The sequence below is a fragment of the Pseudophryne corroboree genome, chromosome 6 (assembly GCF_028390025.1).
Source record: "Pseudophryne corroboree isolate aPseCor3 chromosome 6, aPseCor3.hap2, whole genome shotgun sequence".
Lineage (NCBI taxonomy): Eukaryota > Metazoa > Chordata > Amphibia > Anura > Myobatrachidae > Pseudophryne > Pseudophryne corroboree.
This window is the reverse complement of record NC_086449.1, coordinates 645583638-645600001: the sequence shown is the minus strand read 5'-3', so window position 1 is coordinate 645600001 and position 16364 is coordinate 645583638.

Here is a 16364-nt window from a genome sequence, read left to right as displayed (position 1 = left end):
CCTGCCACAGATTACTGATGAACCCTGAGAGTGACTGACAGCTAATGAGAGAGAAGGGGCCGTGGCTACAGCAGACACCATCGCGCAATTGGCAGGAGCTAATTGAGAAGTCATCTGAGGATTGCAACAGTGGATATCAGTTGGATACAATTCTAGCTAAGTAGCAGTAATATGATACCTTTCTTAAACATAAGTATCTAATTGGTATCAACACTTCAATGAGGCAGAGAAGGAAAGGACCATATTTGAATTAATTCTGTACTTCACAAACAGATAGAGACTATTTCCAAGGAAGGATCAGCATCGCCAATTAAATAGGAGTCCATGAATAATATGAACACATATATATGCATATATATAAATATTGATATATATATTAACGATAACCTACTGGATACTAAGAAAGGGAAATTTCTATGACTGAACTTAAGACAGTGGATGGTATAAGTATCTAAACTTGCTACCTTAAGGAGAGTAAAATACACTGTGGTTTATTGTTAACATCTTATTATAAGTTCAATTGGGTTATTGTTAGTTGGGTATTAAATGATCAATAACATTTATAGTGTATAAGAATGTAATAACTTACCTTGGAAAGTAATAGATGCATACTATATTCAGTATTATATGTCACGGTAAAGTTAGGGATACTATGATGTTATTGTATAAATATTTAACAAAGTAAATATTTTCAACATATACAAGCATTGTGTTACTGTGTTTCACTTACCTGGAAGTCTATAAAAGGAACCGGAATTCAGAGTATACAGGTAAAATCTTCATGATGATTCAGTAAGTGGATGAAACTTTACGGGTTTTCCCAAACTGACCCACAAATATACTTTTATAAATATATTTTAAAAAAAAGAATTGTATGACAATCCATAAGTTTGGGTGGAGGCACTTGACTTACTTTAAACTCTAGTTCTCTGGTGGGTGAACTAGGGGTTACATTTTGGAGGCACCGCTTGAGATACATTTTTGTAAATACTCAGGGACAGGTGAAGCACAGTAGCAAAATGACTCAATGTACGAGAAGTGACGCTTTTGATTGGTGTATAAGGAAGGGAGTAACTCCTGAAAGGAGTTTTGTGTTGACAGGGGACCTCGCAGACACCACGGATGGTACTATTATGACAGAGATGTTATTTCTTTTCGGGATAAAGCAACCACGGATTGCTGATAAACAGTTTAGAGAAAATGGAGAGATGTGGGCTGTATTAATAACTACAAGTCATGACTTAGAGTCTGAATTGTTTCCAAAAGTGGTGGCTGTGAGGTCTAACCCTGATCGCAGGTGGAAAATTTTATGGCCTGAAAAAGACATTAGTGAAAGGGCTGCTGAACCATTAATGGTGGGTGACCAGTCTTATCCAGCTAGTGGAGATCCCTCGACAGCTGTGGGAGAAGGGAGTCAATCGCAGGGCATTGAGGAAAAGCTAGGGAACCAGTTAGAGGTCATAGCTAATAAAGTAGTACATCAATTAGAACGGTGGCACTATGAGGGTAGCTATAGGCGATTGAGGCTGTTTTCGGGAATACTTCCTGTGCCAGTAGGTGAGGAGTCTTATGAGGCATGGAGAGAGGCAGCCATACAACAGTCTGAGGAGTGGCATTGTCCTGACCATATAAAGAAACAAAGAATAGTGGAGAGTCTACGGGGACCTGCCATGGGAATTATTCAGGCTACTAGAAAAAGTAATCCCGAAGCTGCGGTGGCTGACTATTTCCAAGCCTTAGATTACACTTATGGGACATTGGAGGATGTAGGTGATTTGGTTGCCAGATTTCACCATACTTATCAGGAGACAGGAGAAAAATTATCCCAGTATGTATATAGATTGGATAAATTAATACATAAAATTATAGATAAAGGAGGGTTAGCACCTACAGAAATTAATAGCAGCCGATTAAAACAATTAATTAGGGGAGCATTAACCACTGACCCTGTAGCTCAACGGTTGCGTTGTACAGCTTTATTATTAGGAAGTCCCACCCTTAATGATTTAATTAAGGAGATTACTCAGGAGGAAGCATTAATTGCTACTAGGGAAAAGACTCATGCTAAGGCTGTAAAAGTGGTGGTACCCTCCCCTGAAAATAGACCAGCTTATTCTTGCCCTAAATCAAAGGGTGGCACCCTCCAACTCTACCCCCGGTAATTTTCCTCGGGGAAGTACCAGTGGTAGAAGAAATTTTAGGAGAGGTGGAAGTTTTATAAACAGAGGGTGTTTCAGATGTGGGCAACTAGGACATAGAGCAATGGAATGTTCATCAGGATGGGAAATAACGGAAGAAGGCACTAATGTTCAGTTAGATAATTCTCTTCATCAGGGAAACGATGGAGGGAGATTGGCGGGCCCCTCGCCGTCTCCCAGGAATTAGCTATAGAATCAATGGGGAGTACCCAGTGGAGTAGTTCCATTCCAGATGGTATGATAGGACCTGCTCCACGTGTGGTTGTTAAATTAAATGGACATCCATGCCCTGTTCTGTTGGACAGTGGGTCCCAGGTGTCCATCATATTCGAGCATTGGTATAAACATTATCTATCCGATGTCCCAATCAAGCCCCTGGACGGACTGGTAATCTGGGGATTGAGTGAACAAAAATACCCTTATTTAGGTTATGTGGTAGTTAATATAGAGTTTCCAGAGGGGTTTATGGGTGTGTCGGAGCCATTACCTCTAATTGCTTTAGTATGCCCAGAATCCCCAGGTGATAAAACTGTAATGCCAGTGATCATTGGAACTAATGCCCACTTATTCAAGGTTCTCAGTGATTGGTGTTTAAAAATGTGTGGGGATGCCACCATTATTACTATGTCGACTTGCCATAAGAAATACTGCAAAGGGGAGCCTGGACACAGAGAGTCCTCTCTGGTCAATGGTCTGTCCTTGGAAGATTTAACTCCATGTTTCCAGGGGAGTGACATTGGGTTGGCGGAACGAAATACTTTATGTAAGGAATTGATGGAACGAGAGCATGTCTTCTCTCTTGGAGAATGGGATCTGGGAAAAGCAGAAGGAGTAGAACATTGTATAAAACTGACTGATGAGACTCCTTTCCGGGAAAGATCACGCAGACTTGCTCCTGCGGATTTCGATGATATCAGACAGCATCTTCAAACTCTCCTGGAAACAGAGGTTATTCAACCCTCTGAAAGTCCATATGCATCACCTATCGTAGTGGCCCGTAAAAAGAATGGGCAAATTAGAATGTGTATTGATTATCGCACACTTAACCACCGTACTGTGCCTGATCAATACACTGTTCCTCGGATAGAGGAGGCATTGGACTGTTTACAGGGGAGTCGATGGTTTACAGTGTTAGACTTACGGAGTGGGTATTACCAAATACCCATGAACCATCAAGATAGAGAGAAGACTGCTTTCATCTGTCCTTTGGGTTTCTTTGAATTTTTAAAGATGCCTCAGGGAATCAAGGGTGCACCGGCCACCTTTCAGAGAACCATGGAACAGACGGTGGGTGATATGAACTATCGTGAGGTATTAGTATACCTTGATGATATTATTGTCTTTGGGTCCTCGCTGCAGGAACATAACCACCGTCTGCTCAAGGTACTGGATAGATTGTTAAAGAAAGGCTTTAAACTTTCTGTGGATAAATGTAAGTTCTGCCTGCCCTCTGTAACTTACTTGGGACATGTAGTGAGTCGACAGGGTATTTCCACAGATCCAACTAAAGTTGAAGCTGTGAACGAATGGCCTAGACCCACAAAATTAAAGGAATTAAGATCCTTCCTTGGGTTTTGTGGGTACTATCGCCGTTTTGTGCCGTACTATTCTGTGATATGTCGTCCTCTCACTGATTTAACCAAGGGGTATCCGCCGTTTGGTAAACCCACAAAGGTATCCTCATGTAAAAAAGAGGGATATTTCAAACCCTCTGAAGAATTTGGGGATAGATGGACACCTGAGTGTGAAGAGGCCTTTCTTAAATTAAAATGGAGTCTTACCAATGCTCCTGTATTGGCCTATGTTGACCCCACTCTGCCTTATACATTACATGTGGATGCATCATTTAATGGTCTAGGGGCAGTGTTGTACCAAACTCATAAAGGAAAGTTACAACCTGTATCCTATATCAGTCGGGGATTATCCAATAGTGAGAGGAGATATCCCGTCCATAAATTGGAGTTCCTTGCTCTTAAATGGGCTGTTGTTGATAGATTTCATGAGTATCTGTATGGGGCAAGTTTTGAGGTGTTTACCGACAATAATCCTCTGACATATGTGCTTACCACCGCTAAATTAGATGCCACAGGGCACAGATGGTTAGCTGCTTTGTCTATCTATGACTTTAAGATTAAATATCGCCCAGGCATTAACAACATTGATGCCGATTCTTTATCTAGATTATCTAGACTTGAGAGTGAAATGGATGGATCTGAGTGGATTGAAGTTCCTGCAACCACCATTAAGGGATTGTGCTTTAGCATTTCAGGTGAACTGACAGATAATGGGGAATGCATTAGTGCCCTTGGAGCTTCGGATAAGGCATTACCTCTGGCCTATTGTTGGCTAAGCCAACTGGAATTGGAGGGTTTGCCACATATAGGTCAGGGAAAGATCCGTATGGAACAACGTAATGATCCTGATATTTCCATTATCATACTCTGTCTTGAGTCTGGTCGTGCTGAGTGTGATATGAGGTCGCTAACCAATGCTTCCAAATTATTGATGCGGCAAATAAAGCAATTGACCCTAAAGAATGGAATACTGTACCGTGGATTAATTAAATCCAATGGGAAATTCAAATTACAATTAGTTACTCCAAAGTGTTATAGAGAAACTATTTTGAAAGAATTACATGATCAGCACGGCCATCTCGGGATAGAAAAAACAAAGGGACTGATAACTGATCGGTTTTATTGGCCTTTGATGGAACGGGATATTGAAAACTACTGTAGGAACTGTGGTAGTTGCATATTGAGGAAGACTCTCCCCACCAAGTCGGCTTCTCTTGTTAATCTTCAGAGCCATGGTCCCATGGATCTAGTATGCATTGACTATTTATCATTGGAAACGTCACCTGGAAAAGAATGTAATATACTGGTAGTAACGGATCACTTCACCCGTTATGCTCAGGCTTATGTTACTTCTGATCAAAAGGCCATTACTGTAGCTAGGACTTTATGGGAACGGTTCTTTGTTCACTATGGGTTACCAGCCCGATTGCACTCCGACCAGGGGAGGGATTTTGAAGGTAGAGTTATTCGGGAGCTCTGTCTGTGCTGTGGGATTAAGAAATCCCGAACTACTCCTTACCACCCACAGGGTAATCCTCAGCCCGAGCGGTTTAACCGCACTTTGCTTGATATGATGGGCACCTTGGGCCCCATGTGCAAAACACAGTGGAGTAGAAGGATCTGTCACCTAGTGCATGCCTATAATTGCACTAAAAATGAATCTACTGGGTACTCCCCATATGAATTAATGTTTGGGCGGGAAGCCCGACTGCCCATAGATGTCTCATTAGGACTTCCCTCCCGGGATGCTAGTGGACAAACACATTCTCAATATATATTGAAATTAAGAAAAGAGCTAAAGCATGCCTATAATATAGCTCAGGAAGCTTCCAGAAAAGCGGGGGCCAAAAACAAGCTCAAACATGATTCACATGTAAAGGAAAATGTATTAAGGGTAGGAGATAGGGTGCTGATACAGCAACTGGGACTCCCAAGACGACGAAAATTAGCATATCGGTGGAGGCCTGATCCCTATGTAATAGTAGATCAATTACCCAACATACCTGTTTATAAACTACGTCCAGAGTCGGGGGAGGGAGCAATTCTCACATACCACCGACAGCATCTTTTGCCTATATCACAAAATCTTCGTCTTCCTGATGTTGTTGAAGCAACACCCCTAGGACAATCTAATGGGGAAAATAGTGGAAGAATGATATCCACAAATAAACAAAAACAAGTAGAAGAGAGCTCTGGTGAGAATAATGATGAGACCCATTACACTGATCAGGGTGTGGGATATTTTTATTCTGATAATAATAATTCAAACAATGTCCCCCAGCATAACGAGTATGACCCACACCTTATTGTAGATGAAATTCCTTTGGAAAAAGAATATGTATTGCCTTCCTGTAATAATAATGGGAGAGGTATAGAGTTAGAAAGGGAATTTGTATCAGAATGTGAGTCAAATGATTCAGTATGTATTCCCATAAATGACAGTTACGATGAGTCATTACCTCCAGATGAAGGTGAGGAGATGGGGGATAGGTATAGGATATCCAGAGAAAGAAGACCTCCATTAATTTTAACTTATCCAGAATTAGGTAATCCTGTATACTTACCTCAAGCAATACACTCAAGTATAATATTCACCTGGCCATACTTTGAGTATCAACCATTGGATGGAGAGCATATGTGGTGATCTGAGTATAGTGGTATGAAGACTTATGCAGATCACCAGGGGGAGAATGTAGCATATACTTATATAATTATCTTACATGTTGGATGATGTATATTGGATATATATATATGTCTGTGCTAGTACTTTGGCATATGATTAATGTGCCTCTCTGTACAATCAATCTGTGTCTGTATTCTTCATCTAAATCTGTACACAGATTTTTATTTTTATTTAAATACCTTGAATATAGTTCAATAATTATACATTGTATGTATAATACTGTGTAATAAACCTGTTGATATGGGGTGCAAATTCATGAGGTAATATGGAAAGTTGTATGAGTATTCCCATTTACCTCATGAATTTGAGGTGACCATCCTGCATGGAGCTGAATTGAAAGCTTCCCTTTTCTGATTGGAGGACAGGTGCCTTGAGGTGAGGCTGGGCACATGTATGCGCAGGTGACTCTCGAGACCTCGGCGGGAAGGACCCGCACCGCGCGACAATGACACTGGGATATAAATACCGGCACCTGCGGCTGAGGAGTGTGTGTTGTTTTTCGAGTGCGCAGCCTCTGATGCCGGATCCCTCTCTCCTGTGCCGCTGAGCTCTAGACTCGGTATCCGCACTGACGGGGAGGAGAAAGGCATCAGCGGGCGGTAGTGCACTGCAGGAGGAGCAGCCAGCTGAGCCTATGAAGAGTGGGCCGTCATGAGAGGAGGCTGTCCCTGATGCAGAGTGACAGGCTGGGGGAGTGACGAAGACGGAGCCCAGGTGAATGGCGGAATCGGCAATATATCAAGATCATCCGTGACCCTGCCACAGATTACTGATGAACCCTGAGAGTGACTGACAGCTAATGAGAGAGAAGGGGCCGTGGCTACAGCAGACACCATCGCGCAATTGGCAGGAGCTAATTGAGAAGTCATCTGAGGATTGCAACAGTGGATATCAGTTGGATACAATTCTAGCTAAGTAGCAGTAATATGATACCTTTCTTAAACATAAGTATCTAATTGGTATCAACACTTCAATGAGGCAGAGAAGGAAAGGACCATATTTGAATTAATTCTGTACTTCACAAACAGATAGAGACTATTTCCAAGGAAGGATCAGCATCGCCAATTAAATAGGAGTCCATGAATAATATGAACACATATATATGCATATATATAAATATTGATATATATATTAACGATAACCTACTGGATACTAAGAAAGGGAAATTTCTATGACTGAACTTAAGACAGTGGATGGTATAAGTATCTAAACTTGCTACCTTAAGGAGAGTAAAATACACTGTGGTTTATTGTTAACATCTTATTATAAGTTCAATTGGGTTATTGTTAGTTGGGTATTAAATGATCAATAACATTTATAGTGAATAAGAATGTAATAACTTACCTTGGAAAGTAATAGATGCATACTATATTCAGTATTATATGTCACGGTAAAGTTAGGGATACTATGATGTTATTGTATAAATATTTAACAAAGTAAATATTTTCAACATATACAAGCATTGTGTTACTGTGTTTCACTTACCTGGAAGTCTATAAAAGGAACCGGAATTCAGAGTATACAGGTAAAATCTTCATGATGATTCAGTAAGTGGATGAAACTTTACGGGTTTTCCCAAACTGACCCACAAATATACTTTTATAAATATATTTTAAAAAAAAGAATTGTATGACAATCCATAAGTTTGGGTGGAGGCACTTGACTTACTTTAAACTCTAGTTCTCTGGTGGGTGAACTAGGGGTTACAGTTACATTGCAACATTTATGTTGTCAAGAGTCAGATAGAGCAGCAGGTGCTTAATACACACTCTTTGCTGTCTGTACTGCTTCATGCAGATGGGACCAGGAAACACTTTACAACCGTGTTGCTCACCTGAATAATGCTGTTACATGGCATCTGCTCTCTTCAACAGAAGTGGATGAACACTGCCTTCTCTGTGGCAAGCAAAAGTGTATGAACCAGCATCAGGAAGTGGTGATTGGAGCATGAAGGGGAGGGATTTTGAGGCAACTGCAAATCCCTGGCTGTGCAGTGTTCATCGAGGGTGACTCAGACCTGATCGCTGCTGTGCGCCACAACGCGCACACGCGTCAGATAACAAAGGGCATCGCCGGTCAGCGACAGGATGGTGCAAAAAATACAGTCGCATGGGCGTTCACAAGGCAATTGACAGAAAGAGGCCGTTTGTGGGTGGTAACTGACTGTTTACAGGGAGTGTCCGGAAAAACGCAGGCGTGTCCAAGTGTTTTCAGGGAGGGTGTCTGACGTCAGCACCGGCCCTAATCAGCCTGTTCTCATCGCACTGTAGGAGTAAGCCATGGGCTGCGCAGAGACTGTACACACTGGATTTTTCGCAGCTCGGCGTGCACATGGGATCGCACACTTGTACAGTGAATTTACACTCCCCCTGGAGGTGGCAACTATCTGAACGCAGGACAGCAAAGTTTGCAGCCCCGCGATCAGATCTGAATCACCTCCATTGTCCACATGTACATCAACAAAATACATGGTAGCCTGACTCTGGGTAGCACACAAATCCGCACACAGCAGCTTCCATTGGCGCTCGTCCATTTGTGTTTTTATGCAAATGCCAATACATACTTCTTCCATTGTGTGCATGGTATGCGTTTGGCATTCTGCCGTTGGAATACCAATGGAGGCATCCCAACACTGGTCAGAAGACTGGTGCCGGAAACTCTGACACCGCTCACAATGGCAACACCGGAATCCTGAGTGCCGGGTTCCCGAACGTAAGTATACAAGGAATGGTTAGGGTCAGGCCCGCGGGTGGGGGCTGGGGGTGGGTGGGGTGTTGGTAGGCAATATAGGGGAGGTTAGGGTTAAGCTACGGGGCAGAGGGTCAGGGGTTAGGCTGCTGGGGGGGGAAGGGTTAGATACTAAAAAGAGAGGGTTAGGGTTAGGCACTATGGCCCGGATTTATCAAGCATTGGAGAGTGATAAATTACACTGTGATAAAGTACCAGCCAATCACCTCCGAACTGCCATGTTACAAGCTGGGTTTGAATGATGACAGTTAGGAGTTGATTGGCAGTTACTTTATCTCCATGCAATTTATTACTCTCCAAGGCTTGATAAATCTGAGCCTAAGAGGGTATGGTTAGGTTTATCCTGCAAGAGGAAGGGAGGGGTTAGGCACTAAGGCGGGTTAGGCTGCCGGGGAGAGGTTACTTAACCGATGTGCATCTCTGTAGCTAAATGTGCATGGTCTGAGACACCTACTTTTATCATCCACGCACGCTGTTATACTGATTGGTGAGTCCTTATATGCCACCATTGGTCACGCCATCAAAACTTGCACCTGCCCTAAGGCAGGTGCAGTTCCTCCAGTCTGACTATGGCCTCCCCTGCCTGCAGTTGTGCATCTATAAACACAGCAGCTCTCACTAAGCCTCCAATAACACGCCCACTGGACGGACCATTTGTACATTCAGTTCCAGCCATCGTCCAGGAACGCCCATCACTTTTCCACAACATCTCTGATGCCATCCATCCTGATCGCAGCAGCATCTTTATGCGCGCACATGTGTAGTTGCAAAATCACTCAACTACGTGAACATCAGCATTATATATAGATTGTGTACAGCTCTAAATCAGGCTTCTGGTGGGAAATTACTGTAAGAAAGTTGTGTCTATCCAGACACTTCTATACCAAGTACACAGTCGAGTCACATTATTATGCCCACCAGTTAATATCCACTGTAACCGCCGTGTGCAACACGGACAGCAGCTGGATGGGTTGAACTGACGTTCTAGACACACATCTGGTAGCCCCCTGGTTCATTTTGATGGTGAGCTGCTCCATTGTAGTGTGTCGGTCGGCCCTCACGCACCTTCGTAGCCGGTGTTCACCTCTCACATAATGGCACATAGTGCTTTGCAGTTTCTACATCGGTTATTAGCAATGCTGCCATTAGTCCACTTATGATACACCTTCACCACAGCAGCATGTGACCAGTTCACAACCTGCGCTGTTTCAGAAATACTGTCACCCTTGGCCTGAAAACCAATAATCATCCCTTTTTGCACCTCGGATAAATCACCCCTTTTACCAGTGACAGCAACCAGTGATATGTGTGCAGGTGGCCTATTGCACACCTTATATACCCAGCAAGCCAGCGCACGACACGTGACATACTTCTTGGGTCAAATGTAGGAGGTGGTCATAATAATGTGACTTGGCCGTGTATTTCATTGATGTCTTTGCATACTATACTCTGCAGATTACTGTGTTAGTGTGATCAAGGCAGAGCTGTTTCTAGCCAATTTGGCTCCCAGTGCGAGATTTAAAAATGCACCCCCCCCCCCCCCGCCATGGCATAAAAAAAATGTGCCCCCCCCCCAGATAAACGAAAACCTTGTGCGGGCGCTCCCGGCAAGGGGGCATGATCTCATTTAAATGGGTGCGTCCTCATTAAAATGGGCATGGCCTCGTCTGAAAAACCTACCTTTACACCCCAGTTTTTGACCCTGCACCAACAGATCACGGCCACCATAGGAAAAAAAAAAATTCTACCATATTAAGCCCCACACAGTTATGACCCCTGTACCATATCATGCCACACACCGCAATGCCCTTGATACATTAAATCCCCACGTTATGGCAGGCAGAGTCCCCATTTTCCACATTACGGCAGGCAAGTGTCCTCATTTTCCACATTACTGCAGGCAAGAGTCCCCATTTTCCACATTATGGCAGGCAAGTGTCCCCATTTTCCACATTACGGCAGGCAAGAGTGCCCATTTTCCACATTATGGCAGGCAAGAGTCCCCATTTTCCACATTATGGCAGGCAATTGTCCCTATTTTACACATTACGGCAGGCAAGAGTCCCCATTTTCCACATTATGGCAGGCAAGAGTCCCCATTTTCCACATTACGGCAGGCAAGTGTCCCCATTTTACACATTACGGCAGGCAAGAGTGCCCATTTTCCACAGTACGGCAGGCAAGTGTCCCCATTTTACACATTACGGCAGGCAAGTGTCCACATTTTACACATTACGGCAGGCAAGAGTCCCCATTTTACACATTATGGCAGACAAGAGTCCCCATTTTCCACTTACAGCAGGCAAGAGTCCCCATTTTACACATTACGGTAGGCAAGAGTCCCCATTTTACACATTATGGCAGGCAAGTGTCCCCTTTTCACACATTACGGCAGGCAAGAGCCCCCATTTTACACATTATGGCAGACAAGAGTCCCCATTTTCCACTTATAACAGGCAAGAGTCCCCATTTTACACATTACGGTAGGCAAGAGTCCCCATTTTACACATTATGGCAGGCAAGTGTCCCCATTTTACACATTATGGCAGGCAAGTGTCCCCATTTTACACATTATGGCAGGCAAGTGTCCCCATTTTACACATAATGGCAGTCAGAGTCCCCATCGAGAGAGATTGAGAGAGACAGAGAGTTACTATACTTACAGAGGCAATTCCCGCTCTTCAACTCCTCTCCAGTCACTCCTCGCGCCGGCCGCATCTCCCTCTTCATCTTCATAACTCGGGGGGCGGAGTTTCACGGAATGATGTGGTTGCGTCGTGATGTCACGACACAACCGGGTCATTCCACGAAACTCCGCCCCCATGCGGGGTACTCGGGAAGAGGGAGGAGGGGAAAGCAGGGAGCCACAGTCAGCGCCGCAGCAGGCACCTCGTGCAATTGCACGGCTTGCCCGCCCCAAGAAACAGCCCTAGATCAAGGCTTTTATCTGAAATTAAATTGACATTGAAAAATTAAGAAATCCTGATTTAAAGTTTTAATTGTGTATGTTACATTTAATCCAATGGTGTTTATTAAATTTAAACTAACAGTTTAATAATGCCTGGGTACTCTTTAAAGCTCCACCTAATTGAGACACAACTGTTCTATAAAGTTTTCTTGTATAGGAACAAACACAACTTCTCTATAATTTCTCTTGCAAAAAGGCAATAGCAGCAGCCTCTGCACTGTTTCCACCCTCGACAGGACTCAAGCAGACTCTAGACCTAAATGCTCTCATTAGACCCAGACACTCAGGCAGAATGGAGGAGAAGCTGGGATCCCTGGTCGGGTAGCTCCATAGGTAGCTCACAACACCTGATACTATTGTGTATCTCCTGCGCTGCATACTGTCCTGCTCACATTTTGGCTGCCTGGTTCTGCTACTGCATTAAAGGGAGGGCTACTGATATCAGTGTGCTCTAGCCAGGGGGCCCCCTGACAGAGGGAGGCCGGGGTACAGTATGCCCTCTACTCCCATCTTAATCTGGCTATGGACCTACGTCTGTTCTATTTCTGCATGTTGGAACCAGTGATGGCTCCAGAGGTGGGGCTACAGCGCAGTCCAATATTCAGATAGAGGAGCCACACCAACTACCACCAACTGTCATCCCAAACTGACTCACTGGCAGTTGGTGTGAGTCCACTATTTGAACTTTGAACTGTCCTGCAGCCCCACCTCTGGAGCCGTCACTGGTTGGAACAGTGCATAGAGCCCAAACATTCATAAACGCACATTCTTTTGCAGGTTTTGGGAAATCTTACCCTGGTAGAGTGGCCATATATCCTTTTGGGACTTTTCATGGTGGGGTGTTGGCCTAAATGGGCTACCGATGTATGCAATTCTGGTGGATGGAGGGACCAGCCATATTCTTTCTATGTATGTGGCCTAGATTTATTCATCTCCAGGATTTCCCCTTTGCTGCACGCTAATCGCCAGTCTCACCTGAACCAATGGTAACACAAGAGGTGACACAGCGCTAACAAGTGGGTGATCCAGCACTAACAAGTTATATGATGTTCTGCAGGTTCAATGTGTGTAGACTGTGGGCGCAACACTGAGGCTGATGTATGAAATAGGGAAATACTTGGAGGAGAAGGCAGTGTTGGGACAGCGGGGCAGATTTATTAAGCTCAGTGAAGTGATAAAGTGGAAGGTGATAAAGCACCAGCCAGTCAGCTCCTAACTGTCATTTTTCAAACCCTGCCTGTGACATGGTAGTTAGGAGCTGATTGGCTGGTCCTTTTTTCACCGTCCACTTTATCACTTCACCGAGCTTAATAAATCTGCCCCAGCATTAGGAGTGAATTGGGGCAGAGAAAGAGAGAAGCAGTTTTGCAGCAATATTTGGAGGATGAAAGCAGTGCTGTGAGAAAATCTGGGTATGATGCAGGTCAGTATTAGAAGGAGTAGTGTTAGGACATTATTTAGAATGGTATTGGCCTTGTTGGAAGGGGGTTCCTGTCCACTTAATATTTTATAGGCCCCAAAATTGATTGCAGCCATGCCAAGATAGCTAATTAAATAACAGGTTAAAATTTAAAAGTATAATATCTGACAATATATTGCAACATAAAAAAAACCTCTGCTGCATGCCACTGATAACAATGCTATGCAAAACCCCAGTGATAATGGGAAAATGTGCAGAGCATACCTATGTTACAGTAGTTGACTAAATGATAAACTGGGTCTTTAAACAAAAAATAAATACTTCAACTTTTATGTTTCTCCACTGTATTAAATTACTTTAGGCGATATATCGGACGATATATCGTTCCATCGCGAATCAGAAAGATATATCATCCATATTGCTCAGTGTGTATCATTCACATCTGATGTGCTGCTCGTCAGATGGGCCAACCCGACCACACCATGCAGGTGAATGCGGGATGTTCTGCGTGGTCATACACTGGATTGTGCAGTGTATACGGCTGTATGATATATCCTTACATCGACCATGCCATCGGCTGGAATACACATCGTCCTGATGCGTATCTAGCCTAATACAAAAGGAGTACTGTGCCAGTTAGTGTCACATATATTGCATGAAATAGTTCTGTGCATGCCCAGTAAGCTGATTTATGGGATTCTGACATTTACGCCACCATGGATAAGATGAAAGGAGAGGGAATGGATGTTCTAATAAAGACTGAATACACTAAGGGCATGTCTGCACAATTGCAAACTGGTGCAGACCAGTCCACATACAGATCTGCAACCTGATGAAGGGAGACCGAAAGTGCACTTGTTAGCAGAAGGGGACGTCCATGTTTTTGGATACCTAATCACCTGCCGAGTTTGGAGTGAACTGCTTGGTCTGATTTTATTTCAGACATTAACATCTGGTAGGCGCACCAATTCGTTGTATTCACCTACACATCTTTTTACATTTTATCTTGTGTGTTATTTATAAGAAATAAATCCCATATGGTTTTACACTATGTTTGGCTTATTCTCCTCCTGCATATGACTCCGCTGAGATATATTTGTGGAATAATAAGGAAGAGAGCAGGAATACTGCATGCCTTTGTGGAGGGATAAGAATCATGCTATTTTAGCATCATTGTATTGGGGCTATGGGGGTTATTCTGACCTGATAGCTCACTGCAGTTCGTCACAGCGTAGCAATCAAGTCAGAACTGTGCATGCGCCGGCGCTGCAGTGCGCCGGCACATGGCTTACAGCCGACGGCTGTCATTGCCTAGCAATCGCCTCTACCTGATTGACAGGCAGAGGCGGTCGCTGGGTGGGAGGGGGCGGCACTGCAGCATTTGGCCACCATTTTGTGGGCACGGTCCGGCTAAGGCAGGCCGCTGCGAGCCAGGCAGTGAAGAGTAGCTCCCGGCCAGCACGCAAAAGCTGCGCTGGCCGGGAGCTACTCCTGAAATGCAGAAGCATCGCTGCTGTGCGATACTTTTGCACTTCTGCAACGGGGCAGCGACTGACATGCGGGGCGGGCTAGCCCTGTGCTAGGCGTCCCCCTGCATGTCTGTGTTCCTTATCGTAGCTGTGCTAAATTTAGCACAGCTACAATTAAGTCGGAATCACCCCCTATATGTTAGGTAATCATATTACCAAAAGAATTGGAAGAGGGTCTTTACTGCATGCGGTGAAATAAAGTTTCCACAATCACTCTTTCAATATTGGAAATCACCAGGTATATCATACTATGTGGGGTATTCAATTGATCTTGGATCCTTTCCGACGTATTCAATGAGTGGTCAAATCCAAACAATGTCAATGTCAATGTCAATTAACATTGTCAGAAACGGGGCTAAAACCTGTCAGATTTGACCCCAAATCCGACAAAACACATGGATCCACAGCTAATCCGCTGATCCACATGTTTTCCGACAAGTCGAAATTGCCGACCTGTCGGAAAAACGGCATCCCGATTGAATAGATCGGAACGCTAGCCGACCTAAAAAATTAGGAAACTGCCGTCTTTCCAACAAGGTCTATGTATAATTTTAAATGGAGAACGAATTGACAGAATAGGAGAGGAGTGGGTTACACCTCAGCTAGTCTGGGGGCAGGACGGTAAGGCATTATGGGAGTTTTATGGTTAGCCAATAGGAATGAATGTTGGGAAGAGCCGGCCATAGGCATAGGCAAACTAGGCAATTGCCTAGGGCATTTGATATGCCTAGGGGCATCAGCAGCTTCTGCTGATTAAAATGATATGCGACATGCCTATATTCTGTATGTAGCATTACATATGCAGATACAGCCACAGTCTCACACAGTATATAGGCATGCTGCATATCAGTTTAATCAGCAGAAGCTGCTTGTGCATCCTAGCCACATAGCAATGCAAATAAGATGCATTTTCATTAAAAAAAAGTGCCCGACGTTAGCATTGATGCAAGATTTGTGAGGACACATCTGTATCCAAGCAGAGGCAGAGGTCACAGTGTTAGTGGAAGTGTGAGTGCTGTGTGCATCTGAGTGGGTTGGTTGTGCAGTAGTGTTCAGAATATGTGTAAGGAGCATTATGTGTGTCATGTAAAAATGCATTAATAATGTGCAACATATGTGTAAAGGGGCACTATGTGTGTCATTATGTGTATAAGGGCATTAATAATGTGCGGCATATGTGTAACGGTACTACTGTATGTGTGTCATTATGTGTATAGGGGCACTAATAATGTGCAGCAAATGTG